Source organism: Rattus norvegicus, chromosome 2 (assembly GCF_036323735.1).
Source record: "Rattus norvegicus strain BN/NHsdMcwi chromosome 2, GRCr8, whole genome shotgun sequence".
Classification (NCBI taxonomy): Eukaryota; Metazoa; Chordata; class Mammalia; order Rodentia; family Muridae; genus Rattus; species Rattus norvegicus.
This window is the reverse complement of record NC_086020.1, coordinates 230,827,553-230,842,142: the sequence shown is the minus strand read 5'-3', so window position 1 is coordinate 230,842,142 and position 14,590 is coordinate 230,827,553. Positions and strand designations below refer to the sequence as shown.

The following is a 14,590-nucleotide window of genomic DNA, read 5'->3' as shown; positions in this document are numbered from 1 at the left end:
GAGGTTATTCCTTGCTTTCCATGTAGCAATAATATGACTTTCTCATGATCCCAAATCCTTTCTCATAAATATGATATAAAGGTGCACAAAATTCATCCTCTAAGGACTATGCTATAACACATTTATTGAGCCATAATAACCAAGACCTGTCATAAAACTGTGATTAATAATCCATCAGCAAAATTGACGGGTAAGTCAGTATGCTGCAGGGTGACAAAATGGAGAGCAATGAAGACCCTGAGGGCCAGCTGGCCTTACATAGAAAAGGATGCTAACACAGTGCCTGTCCCTATATCTATAGCACGGTGACAAAACCATGGAGGCTGGAGAACAAAGTTTATATTCTACGACTGAAAACATTAAGAGTCATCGTGATGATGGGGTGGGAGGTGTTGAGGGATGTCTCAGTTGGAGAAATGCTTCTGTGTAAGCAAGAGAATGAGTTCAGATCTCCGGTATCTACAGAAGAAGATAGACACAGCAGCATATGCACGCCTATCACCAGCCCCAGAGAGGTATAGCTAGGTCGAAACTGTGGCTTGCTGGCTAGCCAGCCTCCCCTAATCAGTAAGCCAGTGAAAGACCCTGTCACAAAAAATAAGATGGATGGCTCCCAACGAACAGGAGGTTGCTCTCTGGCCTCCACAAGCAAGGAGAGAATTTTGTCCACCCACCTACAAGCACACACACACACATGCACACATACAAAACACACACATGCACACATACACACACACACACACACACACACACACACACACACACACGCAATATACATAGACTGACCCATGGAAACAGGCATATCATTTACTCACACATGTTTTTCATCCCAGCTCGTAAAATACGTACTATGAATTAAGAATTGACTCAGTCATACTTGAGAAATCCATAGCTATTAATGAGAGGTCATGTAGATATGCAGACAGGTAAGCAAAGGGGTCCTTTCCCCAGCATTAGAAAATATAAACTTTACGCACATGTGTCAGTTATTTTAGTCTCTCTATTCATTAATTCTTATAATAATACAGTAATTACTTCAATATAGAGCAAAACAAGAAACACCACTGGATATGTAGGATACTGATATTTTTAAGTTTTGAACAATTTTTTTCATATTCTACTAAGGTTTCTTTTTTGCTGACTTAATTTCAAATATAACCCAAAGGAAAAAAATATTGTTTCAAACACAATCTCCCAAAAGATAATCTAAAGTTATAGTTTCATTTTGATGTGGCAACTGGAGGGGAAGATTTAGAAACTCGTGTGAAAATAAAGTTTCATATAAAATTCTCTTGTTTATAAATGAAACATATAAAAGCTTAAAAATAAAACAAGTTCACTCTGAGGACTTTAAATGCCTCAAAGCATCATTGTTTTGACAGTTGGTGAAATTGTTGAATCAAACATATGCTATATTTAAAAGAATGTAGCATATAAAACCATGTTATATTTAAAAGAATGAAAGCATATAAAACTATACACTATTTAACAGTACAATATATAAAGATTACTAGAATATTTTAAGGGTTTCTTAATGATAACAAATTTAGGAATCCACATAGCTCATTGATTTTACATATACATGTATCAAAACATGTATTTATATACCAATATATTAATATATACAATGATAGATTTCCAAATTATAGTCAGATTAAAAAATTATACACTAATAAGGATAAAATTGTGATAAAAACAAAACCATTGGCTACTTGACACTAACTTTATGTTAAAATGTCTTTGCTTACATAAATTAACTCATTCAAGTTTTGTAACCATCACACAAGATAGGTTCAGTTTGCTACCTGTTAATTATGTCACACAAGACATATAAACATCTTGGCTAGTGAGGTCATGGGTCTTAGAGGACAGACTGCTATGGCCACCTTTCAAATCCTGTATAATTTATAACTAGATTTAAAATACTCATCCCTATACACACAGATAGGTGTAGGTCTCACTCTTTCTTCATCGAAAAAGCTTATTTTTATAGCAGACTAAAAATTTAGTCATAGAGGAATCTGACATAGAGGAGGTCAGATTCATTATGGAAATCTTGCAGTCTCCCCATCCTTTGCCTCCCAGTGAATTGCTTACATTATTTTTAAAGTGGCATTTCTGTCTATTCTTTGAAAATTCCACACGTTATCTTTTAACTGTATGTATTCCCGACCTCCCTCACTATCTTTAAAAACAAAATATAAAACAAACAAACAATACCGTAAGACAACAGTTTGTGTTGCCTACTACCCCTGGGTCCTGGCAGTGCTCTAGAGGGTGGTCCATATAGCATGTGCCAATCCACTGAAGAAAATGGGCTTCCCTTCACCCAGCAGCAATCCAATGAGTCACATTCCTATCAGATGCTTGTTTGAGAATTGGAAGAGAACGCTTAATGTTTGTTCTCCATCTTAGTACAACTGCTTCATTTCATGAAAGAAATCAATACTACATTACTTTTCAACATTGTATTTTACATGAAACTTAAGTAATACATTAACCACAACTAAAACTGCACCTATAATGAAAACCAGAAATTTAAGAGCTTATAAAGGCTCCGTATGTGTTTATACTTTGACTTCTATTAACACGACTAATAACATTAGTAACACTGTGTTCTTACCAAAAGATTATGTTATTATGCAAACCAATATGTACAAATACATTTTAAAATAAACTTACACTTATTCTTTAATTTAAAAGAATAATACATTCTAAACAACAAATAGAACCATAAGTAATATAAATTACCATAAAATTACTCAAACCCCAATAATTACAAAGTTACTTGTTGATGGTTGGAAAGTTTCGTACAGTCTTTTGCAACTATTTTTAACTACATAATGCCTCTGACTGGATCATGATTTGATGCAGACTATCTCTTCTCAGTTTACCCATAAAACTGGTAACGTCGTTAGAACAGTCCATGGATCTCAGTAGGGACTTCTCTCCGGATTATATTGTTACTGCTGACTTCTTTCAGCTTTCACTAAATTAGCAGCGATTGTACTTAAATCTTTCTAGCTCAAGTCTGAGGTAAAATTGCATATTTAGTACTCTACTGTCAATCAAAGCATAATAAGAAATCGGAATCTCTTCTGTACAAAAGTGAGCTAATTCTTCTGATCATTGGAAAAGGTGAAAGAGACTGAGACCTGGATTTCTTTACTCTTCCTCTTGTCACTCAGCTCCCATTGGCCCTTGTTTATTGAATGGAAAAGACTCAGGCATCCTACTATGACCTTTTGCCCTCCCTTATCGACTGCTGATTGATTGACCCAAGGAGTTACCATTTAGCCCAGGTTGCCCATGAACTTTTAATGCCCCTCCCTCAGCTACCTGAGCATGGAGGATTATAAACTTGTACATTACCCTGGAATCTCATTTATTTTAAACATCAATATTACTAATGACTATGATTAGCTTTCAGGCATTAAATTAGTTGGTGACATTTAACCCAGTGGGTTGAAAAGAAGCATTTGCAATTCTAACACCTCCAGGCAATGGCTACTCTCAGGGGCTCCTTTTAATCTTCTTCCCCCTGCCATTGGTCAACAGCCCAAGGTCTTTGTCTGAGGTTACCCCAGACTCCTTATATCTGTTTGCTCCCTGGTTTTCTAATCTGCCTTGTTAAGGGGAGTTGATTTCCACAGGTCTACTCAAGAACTGTTTGAGGATGATGAGTGCTGGAAAAGCCAATGGAATATGGTCACAAGTTCGTGGCAGCAGCAGAACACTGATTTGAACACTGATTTGGTTTGTTTCACCAAAAGGGAATAGATTATTTCTCTTGTATAGCTGGATCTGCACTAGGCAGAGAGGAACAGAAGACAGTCCAATGATGCACTATGGTATCTGGCACAGTACAAAGCAGTCCTTGAAACCACAGTCCTTGAACAGGGAGTAGTGGAGCAAACCAGAGACAACTGTAAACTCTAGCAGAAGGATAGCCTGCATTCCTTCCTGAAGGTTGATCAGACGTTAGCCAGTGAGTAGTTAATAAACACAACATGCCAGTCTCAGAGAAGAAACGGGGTCCTAAAGGATGTAACTGTTAGTGGTCATATATGTATAAGCAGAATTAGAGGGCCGAGTCAATCATACTTATATATTTAGGAATGCAAACATACATGCAACAAAGACACTGAGGCCATGAATTTGATATAGGCAAGGAGGAACAGAGGAGATGAGGGAGGAGAGGATGGTGTAATTATAGCATAATTTCAAATATAAAATATCATAAAGTAGAAGTCAGTTCTAAACCTTTAAATTTTTGTGGGGGAGCTTACTAAAGTGATCTCATGAGACACATGAACATTAGGGTTATTTTTTGAGGTGAACTTAAAGCAAAAGTTACTCATTAAAAGCTTAAACACATTTCAAAAACATTTTAAAGCCACTTCATTTATAAGCAAGCATCCTTGTTTCCTAGAAAGCAGCAAAGACTTTCCACTGTGCGCTGACACCTAGGCTTGAAGGAGGACTCTGTTACAATAAACAAACCTGGAAGAACTGCAGTGACAATCCCCAAAAGGCATTTAAGCATAGCACTGCACACAGAACTCCTTCAACAGCTGAGTGAGGGATGGAGATAAAATGTGCCAGTGCAAAGAAATTCTGGAAAGCATACGGCACTTAGCATCAGGATTTGAGGACACTCCAACAGAACTGATGTTTGAGGTGTTTTTCTTAACAATGAAGTGGGAGTCTGGTGCAATGAGCCCATGCCTTGATTCAAATACATCAAAGCTCCAGTTCTATATCATTGTTTCTATGATATATAGTGATCGTGGACACATCATTATTGCTCTTAAAGGCTGTGAGACATAGGACATTTCTCCTTATCAAAAGTAATGATATCCCCGGTGAGTGAGAGACCCAACCGCCTGGTCAGGTGGGCACTCCTGAGGCTGCAGAGCAGAAGAGACCACCAACACTGCTCACCCCTGCCCACATCCCTGGCCCAAGAGGAAACTGTATAAGGCCTCTGGGCTCCCGTGGGGGAGGGCCCAGGAGCAGCAGGACTTCTGCGCCTGAGACACCGCCGGATCCTGAAAGAAACAGACCGGATAAACAGTTCTCTGCACCCAAATCCCGTGGGAGGGAGAGCTAAACCTTCAGAGAGGCAGACAAGCCTGGGAAACCAGAAGAGACTGCTCCCTGCACACACATCTCGGACGCCAGAGGAAAAAGCCAAAGACCATCTGGAACCCTGGTGCACTGAAGCTCCCGGAAGGGGCGGCACAGGTCTTCCTGGTTGCTGCCGCTGCAGAGAGCCCCTGGGCAGCACCCCACGAGCGAACCTGAGCCTCGGGACCACAGGTAAGACCAAATTTTCTGCTGCAAGAAAGCTGCCTGGTGAACTCAAGACACAGGCCCACAGGAACAGCTGAAGACCTGTAGAGAGGAAAAACTACACGCCCGAAAGCAGAACACACTGTCCCCATAACTGACGGAAAGAGAGGAAAACAGGTCTACAGCACTCCTGACACACAGGCTTATAGGTCAGTCTACCCACTGTCAGAAATAGCAGAACAAAGTAACACTAGAGATAATCTGATGGCGAGAGGCAAGCGCAGGAACCCAAGCAACAGAAACCAAGACTGCATGCCATCATCGGACCCCAATTCTCCCACCAAAACAAACATGGAATATCCAAACACACCAGAAAAGCAAGATCTAGTTTCAAAATCATATTTGATCATGATGCTGGAGGACTTCAAGAAAGACATGAACACACTTAGGGAAACACAGGAAATCATTAATAAACAAGTAGAAGCCTACAAAGAGGAATGGCAAAAATCCCTGAAAGAATTCCAGGAAAACACAATCAAACAGATGAAGGAATTAAAAATGGAAATAGAAGCAATCAAGAAAGAACACATGGAAACAACCCTGGATATAGAAAACCAAAAGAAGAGACAAGGAGCTGTAGATACAAGCTTCACCAACAGAATACAAGAGATGGAAGAGAGAATCTCGGGAGCAGAAGATTTCATAGAAATCATTGACTCAACTGTCAAAGATAATGTAAAGCGGAAAAAGCTACTGGTCCAAAACATACAGGAAATCCAGGACTCAATGAGAAGATCAAACCTAAGGATAATAGGTATAGAAGAGAGTGAAGACTCCCAGCTCAAAGGACCAGTAAATATCTTCAACAAAATCATAGAAGAAAACTTCCCTAACCTAAAAAAAGAGATACCCATAGGCATACAAGAAGCCTACAGAACTCCAAATAGATTGGACCAGAAAAGAAACACCTCCCGTCACATAATTGTCAAAACACCAAACGCACAAAATAAAGAAAGAATATTAAAAGCAGTAAGGGAAAAAGGTCAAGTAACATATAAAGGGAGACCTATCAGAATCACACCAGACTTCTCGCCAGAAACTATGAAGGCCAGAAGATCCTGGACTGATGTCATACAGACCCTAAGAGAACACAAATGCCAGCCCAGGTTACTGTATCCAGCAAAACTCTCAATTAACATTGATGGAGAAACCAAGATATTCCATGACAAAACCAAATTTACACAATATCTTTCTACAAATCCAGCACTACAAAGGATAATAAATGGTAAAGCCCAACATAAGGAGGCAAGCTATACCCTAGAAGAAGCAAGAAACTAATCGTCTTGGCAACAAAACAAAGAGAATGAAAGCACACAAACATAACCTTACATCCAAATATGAATATAACGGGAAGCAATAATCACTATTCCTTAATATCTCTCAATATCAATGGCCTCAACTCCCCAATAAAAAGACATAGATTAACAAACTGGATACGCAACGAGGACCCTGCATTCTGCTGCCTACAGGAAACACACCTCAGAGACAAAGACAGACACTACCTCAGAGTGAAAGGCTGGAAAACAACTTTCCAAGCAAATGGTCAGAAGAAGCAAGCTGGAGTAGCCATTCTAATATCAAATAAAATCAATTTCCAACTAAAAGTCATCAAAAAAGATAAGGAAGGACACTTCATATTCATCAAAGGAAAGATCCACCAAGATGAACTCTCAATCCTAAATATCTATGCCCCAAATACAAGGGCACCTACATACATAAAAGAAACCTTACTAAAGCTCAAAACACACATTGCACCTCACACAATAATAGTGGGAGATTTTAACACCCCACTCTCATCAATGGACAGATCATGGAAACAGAAATTAAACAGTGATGTCGACAGACTAAGAGAAGTCATGAGCCAAATGGACTTAACGGATATTTATAGAACATTCTATCCTAAAGCAAAAGGATATACCTTCTTCTCAGCTCCTCATGGTACTTTCTCCAAAATTGACCATATAATTGGTCAAAAAACGGGCCTAAACAGGTACAAAAAGATAGAAATAATCCCATGCGTGCTATCAGACCACCACGGCCTAAAACTGGTCTTCAATAACAATAAGGGAAGAATGCCCACATATACGTGGAAATTGAACAATGCTCTACTCAATGATAACCTGGTCAAGGAAGAAATAAAGAAAGAAATTAAAAACTTTTTAGAATTTAATGAAAATGAGGATACAACATACTCAAACTTATGGGACACAATGAAAGCTGTGCTAAGAGGAAAACTCATAGCGCTGAGTGCCTGCAGAAAGAAACAGGAAAGAGCATATGTCAGCAGCGTGACAGCACACCTAAAAGCTCTAGAACAAAAAGAAACAAATACACCCAGGAGGAGTAGAAGGCAGGAAATAATCAAACTCAGAGCTGAAATCAACCAAGTAGAAACAAAAAGGGCCATAGAAAGAATCAACAGGACCAAAAGTTGGTTCTTTGAGAAAATCAACAAGATAGATAAACCCTTAGCCAGACTAACGAGAGGACACAGAGAGTGCGTCCAAATTAACAAAATCAGAAATGAAAAGGGAGACATAACTACAGATTCAGAGGAAATTCAAAAAATCATCAGATCTTACTATAAAAACCTATATTCAACAAAATTTGAAAATCTTCAGGAAATGGACAATTTCCTAGACAGATACCAGGTATCAAAGTTAAATCAGGAACAGATAAACCAGTTAAACAACCCCATAACTCCTAAGGAAATAGAAGCAGTCATTAAAGGTCTCCCAACCAAAAAGAGCCCAGGTCCAGATGGGTTTAGTGCAGAATTCTATCAAACCTTCATAGAAGACCTCATACCAATATTATCCAAACTATTCCACAAAATTGAAACAGATGGAGCCCTACCAAATTCCTTCTACGAAGCTACAATTACTCTTATACCTAAACCACACAAAGACACAACAAAGAAAGAGAACTTCAGACCAATTTCCCTTATGAATATCGACGCAAAAATACTCAATAAAATTCTGGCAAACCGAATTCAAGAGCACATCAAAACAATCATCCACCATGATCAAGTAGGCTTCATCCCAGGCATGCAGGGATGGTTTAATATACGGAAAACCATCAACGTGATCCATTATATAAACAAACTGAAAGAACAGAACCACATGATCATTTCATTAGATGCTGAGAAAGCATTTGACAAAATTCAACACCCCTTCATGATAAAAGTCCTGGAAAGAATAGGAATTCAAGGCCCATACCTAAACATAGTAAAAGCCATATACAGCAAACCAGTTGCTAACATTAAACTAAATGGAGAGAAACTTGAAGCAATCCCACTAAAATCAGGGACTAGACAAGGCTGCCCACTCTCTCCCTACTTATTCAATATAGTTCTTGAAGTTCTAGCCAGAGCAATCAGACAACAAAAGGAGATCAAAGGTATACAGATCGGAAAAGAAGAGGTCAAAATATCACTATTTGCAGATGATATGATAGTATATTTAAGTGATCCCAAAAGTTCCACCAGAGAACTACTAAAGCTGATAAACAACTTCAGCAAAGTGGCTGGGTATAAAATTAACTCAAATAAATCAGTTGCCTTCCTCTATACAAAAGAGAAACAAGCCGAGAAAGAAATTAGGGAAACGACACCCTTCATAATAGACCCAAATAATATAAAGTACCTCAGTGTGACTTTAACCAAGCAAGTAAAAGATCTGTACAATAAGAACTTCAAGACACTGAGGAAAGAAATTGAAGAAGACCTCAGAAGATGGAAAGATCTCCCATGCTCATGGATTGGCAGGATTAATATAGTAAAAATGGCCATTTTACCAAAAGCGATCTACAGATTCAATGCAATCCCCATCAAAATACCAATCCAATTCTTCAAAGAGTTAGACAGAACAATCTGCAAATTCATCTGGAATAACAAAAAACCCAGGATAGCTAAAACTATCCTCAACAATAAAAGGACTTCAGGGGGAATCACTATCCCAGAACTCAAGCAGTATTACAGAGCAATAGTGATAAAAACTGCATGGTATTGGTACAGAGACAGACAGATAGACCAATGGAATAGAATTGAAGACCCAGAAATGAACCCACACACCTATGGTCACTTGATTTTTGACAAAGGAGCCAAAACCATCCATTGGAAAAAAGATAGCATTTTCAGCAAATGGTGCTGGTTCAACTGGAGGGCAACATGTAGAAGAATGCAGATCGATCCATGCTTATCACCCTGTACAAAGCTTAAGTCCAAGTGGATCAAGGACCTCCACATCAAACCAGACACACTCAAACTAATAGAAGAAAAACTAGGGAAGCATCTGGAACACATGGGCACTGGAAAAAATTTCCTGAACAAAACACCAATGGCTTATGCTCTAAGATCAAGAATTGACAAATGGGATCTCATAAAACTGCAAAGCTTCTGTAAGGCAAAGGACACTGTGGTTAGGACAAAACGGCAACCAACAGATTGGGAAAAGATCTTTACCAACCCTACAACAGATAGAGGCCTTATATCCAAAATATACAAAGAACTCAAGAAGTTAGACCGCAGGGAAACAAATAACCCTATTAAAAAATGGGGTTCAGAGCTAAACAAAGAATTCACAGCTGAGGAATGCCGAATGGCTGAGAAACACCTAAAGAAATGTTCAACATCTTTAGTCATAAGGGAAATGCAAATCAAAACAACCCTGAGATTTCACCTCACACCAGTGCGATTGGCTAAGATCAAAAACTCAGGTGACAGCAGATGCTGGCGAGGATGTGGAGAAAGAGGAACACTCCTCCATTGTTGGTGGGATTGCAGACTGGTAAAACCATTCTGGAAATCAGTCTGGAGGTTCCTCAGAAAATTGGACATTGAACTGCCTGAGGATCCAGCTATACCTCTCTTGGGCATATACCCAAAAGATGCCTCAACATATAAAAGAGACACGTGCTCCACTATGTTCATTGCAGCCTTATTTATAATAGCCAGAAAATGGAAAGAACCCAGATGCCCTTCAACAGAGGAATGGATACAGAAAATGTGGTACATCTACACAATGGAATATTACTCAGCTATCAAAAACAACGAGTTTATGAAATTCGTAGGCAAATGGTTGGAACTGGAAAATATCATCCTGAGTGAACTAACCCAATCACAGAAAGACATACATGGTATGCACTCATTGATAAGTGGCTATTAGCCCAAATGCTTGAATTACCCTAGATCCCTAGAACAAACGAAACTCAAGACGGATGATCAAAATGTGAATGCTTCACTCCTTCTTTAAATGAGGAAAAAGAATACCCTTGGCAGCGAAGGGAGAGGCAAAGATTAAAACAGAGACTGAAGGAACACCCATTCAGAGCCTGTCCCACATTTGGCCCATACATATACAGCCACCCAATTGGACTAGATGGATGAAGCAAAGAAGTGCAGACCGACAGGAGCCGGATGTAGATCGCTCCTGAGAGACACAGCCAGAATACAGCAAATACAGAGGCGAATGCCAGCAGCAAACCACTGAACTGAGAATAGGTCCCCTATTGAAGGAATCAGAGAAAGAACTGGAAGAGCTTGAAGGGGCTCGAGACCCCAAAAGTACAACAATGCCAAGCAACCAGAGCCTCCAGGGACTAAGCCACTACCTAAAGACTATACATGGACTGACCCTGGACTCTGACCCCATAGGGAGGGGGACAATGGGGGGAGGGTGGGGAGGGGAACACCCATAAGGAAGGGGAGGGGGGAGGGGGATGTTTGCCCGGAAACCGGGAAAGGGAATAACACTCGAAATGTATATAAGAAATACTCAAGTTAATAAAAAAAAAAAAAAGTAATGATATCTACTACACAAACTTTCTGGAGACTGAGGAAAAACGAGCAACCCTTGTTGGTTTGTGTTGCTCGCAATGTTATCAATATAATGCATTTATCGTAGCAGCATGGCCTTTTTATGAAATGTCAAGATTTAATATTCAAGTTAATTTCGATTAGCTTATCTTTACTTAGCTAAATGCTAGATTCCATCTATATATATATATATATATATATATATATATATATATATATATATATATATATATATCCAGGGTCAGGCTGCTTCACATCTGTAACTAAGGCCAGTTTGGTTAATGGTAATTCACATACAGTACTTCACTCATTTATTACTAAATACATATGCTCCTTCTGACTTTGTAGCTGTCTGTATGCGAACGGCACTGAGGGCAAACCATGGTTTCATAATATTTACTAACAATAAAAATAAAGTTAGCAAGCTCTTAAAATAATTCCTAACTTTAAATCTTGCCTATACCAGCAACTTTCATGTATATGAATAAATACCACAAATATATGTGATTTCTAAGCTACGACTACCATTTTCAAAACACAAAAGAGCTTTTATTGCTTATATTTGTTCAGTTTTAGAACAAATTATTTCTAAATAGAATTATAAACAGACTGTGTCAGAAGGAAGAGAACACATAATCACAAATAGGCAGCACCTGAATTCTAACAGCAAGTAAGAACTCTATTTTAACCCCACTCTAGTATAGAGTAGGTTCAGACTTAAAATCATGAGGAAATTTTAAGATAACTTACATTGCAATAATTCAAGTCAATGATTATGGTGTCTAGAATACTTAAATTAATACAATAAAGATTGAACTTGAAAAACCTAAAAATACCTAGAAAACGCAACTGTTTAAACTAGAATCACACATTTTAAGCGAATAAATTTACATTCTAAGTTTGCAATGAATTTTCTACCCCAAACCTAAAAGGCATATTTCCATCTCTCATCATTGAATGTGTAACCAACAGGTCAAGCAGAGTTGGAGGCAGTACAGTGAACTATTGTGATAACTGGCAGCAAACTTTGACAACCGCAGGAACTAAAAGTGACCATATGGAATCTTAACAGCAAATTCAGAAATAAAACGTGCTTACATAACATAACAAATTTTTTTCATTTTTAGAACATTGTCAACTAACCTGGAGCCCTGAGATCTCTCAGACTCCAACCGGGCAGCATAAACAAGCTGGCCTGAGGGCCCTGACACATACACAGCAGAGGATGGCCCGGTCTGGCCTTAGTTAGAGAAGATGTCTAACCCTCAAGAGACGTGAGGCCTGAGGGAGTGTGGAGGCCTGTTGGGGAGGGGGAGAACATCCTCTTGGAGACAGGGGGGAGAATGAGTGTGATGAGGATCTATGGGAGTGGGGACTGGGAAGGGGACAATGGCTAGACTATAAAAGAATAAAAGTAATCAGAAAAAAAAAAGCCTGATCATAATATAAAACAAGCCTAAAGTTTCTTTTTATTTCCTTTTTTGTGTGTGTAGGAAATTTGCCTTTGTGTATTTTCTTTTTATTATTGGATATTTTCTTTATTTGCATTTTAAATGTTATCCCCTTTCTAGGTTCCCTCTCTGGAAACCCGCTATCCCATCATCCCTCCCCCTGCTTCTATGAGGGTGTCCCCAACCCACCCATCCACTCCCAGATCCCTGCCCTGGCATTTCCCTACGCTGGGGCATTGAGTCTTCACAGGACCAACAGCCTCTAATCCCATTGATGTCCTACAAGGCCCATCCTTTGCTATGTATGTGACTGGAGGTATGAGTCCATCCATGTATATCCTTTGGTTGGTGGTTTTGTCCCTGGGACTTCTGGAGGTGTCTGGTTGGTTGATATTTTTGTTCTTCCTATGGGTGGTAAACATCTTCAGCTCCTTCAGTCCTTTCTCTAATTCCTCCATTGGGGTCCCAATGGTCAGTGAAATGGTTGGTGGAGAACATCTGCATCTGTATTGGTCAGGTTCTGGCAAAGCATTTCAGAGGACAGCTGTACCAGGCTCCTGACAGGAAGTGCTTCTTGGCATCAGCAATATGGTGTCTGTGAGTAGGATGGACCCCCAGGTGGGGCAGTCTCTAGATGGCCTTTCCTTCAGGCTCTGATCCACATTTTGTCTCCATATCTCCTCCTTTAAGTATTTTGCTCCCCTTTCTAAGAAAGAATAAAAAGCATCCACACTTTGGTCTTCCTTCTTCTAGAGCTTCATTTGGTTTGTTTGTTGTATCTTGGGTATTCTGAGATTTTGGGCTAATATTCACTTATCAGTGAATGCATACCATGTGTGAGGTTTTCTTCTTTTGTTGTTGTTGTTGTGGGTTTTTTTTTGTTTTGTTTTGATGATAATTGAGTTACATCACTCAGGATGATATTTTCCATCCCTTTGCCTATGAATTTCATGAAGTCTTTGTTTTTAATAGTTCCCTTCTGTAAATGTACCACATTTTCTGTATCCATTCCTCTGTTGAGGGACATCTGGGTTCTTTCCAGCTTCTGGCTATTATAAATAAGGCTGCTATGAACATAGTGGAACATGTGTCTTTGTTGTATGTTGGAGCATCATTCGGGTATCTGTCCAGGAGTGGTATAGCTGGGTCCTCAGGTAGTGCAATGTCCAATTATCTAAGGAACCTCCAGACTGATTTCCAGAGTGGTTGTACCAGCTTGCAATCCCACCAACAATGGAGGAGTGTTCCTCTTTCTCCACATCCTCACCAGCATCTGTTCTTACCTGAGCTTTTGGTCTTAGCCATTCTGACTGGTGTGAGGTGAAATCTCAGGGTTGTTTTGATTTGCATTTCCCTTATAACTAAAGATGTTGAACATTTCTTTAGGTGCTTCTTAGACATTCGATATTCCTCAGCTGAAATTCTTTGTTTAGTTCTGTACCCCCACTTTTAAATAGGGTTATTTGGTTCCCTAGAGTCTAACTTTTTGAGTTCTTTGTATATATTTAATATTAGCCCTTTATCAGATGTAGGATTGGTAAAGATCTTTTCCCAATCTGTAGGTGGCCATTTTGTCCTATTGACAGTGTCCTTTACCTTACAGACTCTTTTCAATTTTATGAGGTCCCATTTGTCAATTGTTGATCTTAGAACATAAGCCATTGGTGTTCTGTTCAGGAAATTTTCCCCAGTACCCATGTGTTTGAGACTTTTCCCCACTTTTATTTGTATAAGATTAAGTTTTTCTGGTGGAGGTGCTTGATCCACTTGGACTTAAGCTTTGTATAGGAAGATAAGAATGGAATAATTTGCATTCTACTACATGCTGACCTCCAGTTGAACCAGCACCATTTGTTGAAAAAGCTGTCTTTTTTTCCACAGGATGGTTTTAGCTTCTTTGTCTAAGATCAAGTGACCATACGTGTGTAGGTTCATTTCTGGGTTTTCAGTTCTATTGCATTATTCTACC

At 39.1% G+C, this 14,590-nt stretch overlaps 1 protein-coding gene across 3 annotated transcripts in view; it reads right to left on the bottom strand.

The window, feature by feature from the left end:
- Stpg2 (sperm-tail PG-rich repeat containing 2) overlaps window positions 1-14,590 on the bottom strand; it is a 524,919-nt gene that overhangs the window by 116,790 nt on the left and 393,539 nt on the right. The gene's annotated exons all lie outside the window — the stretch shown is intronic.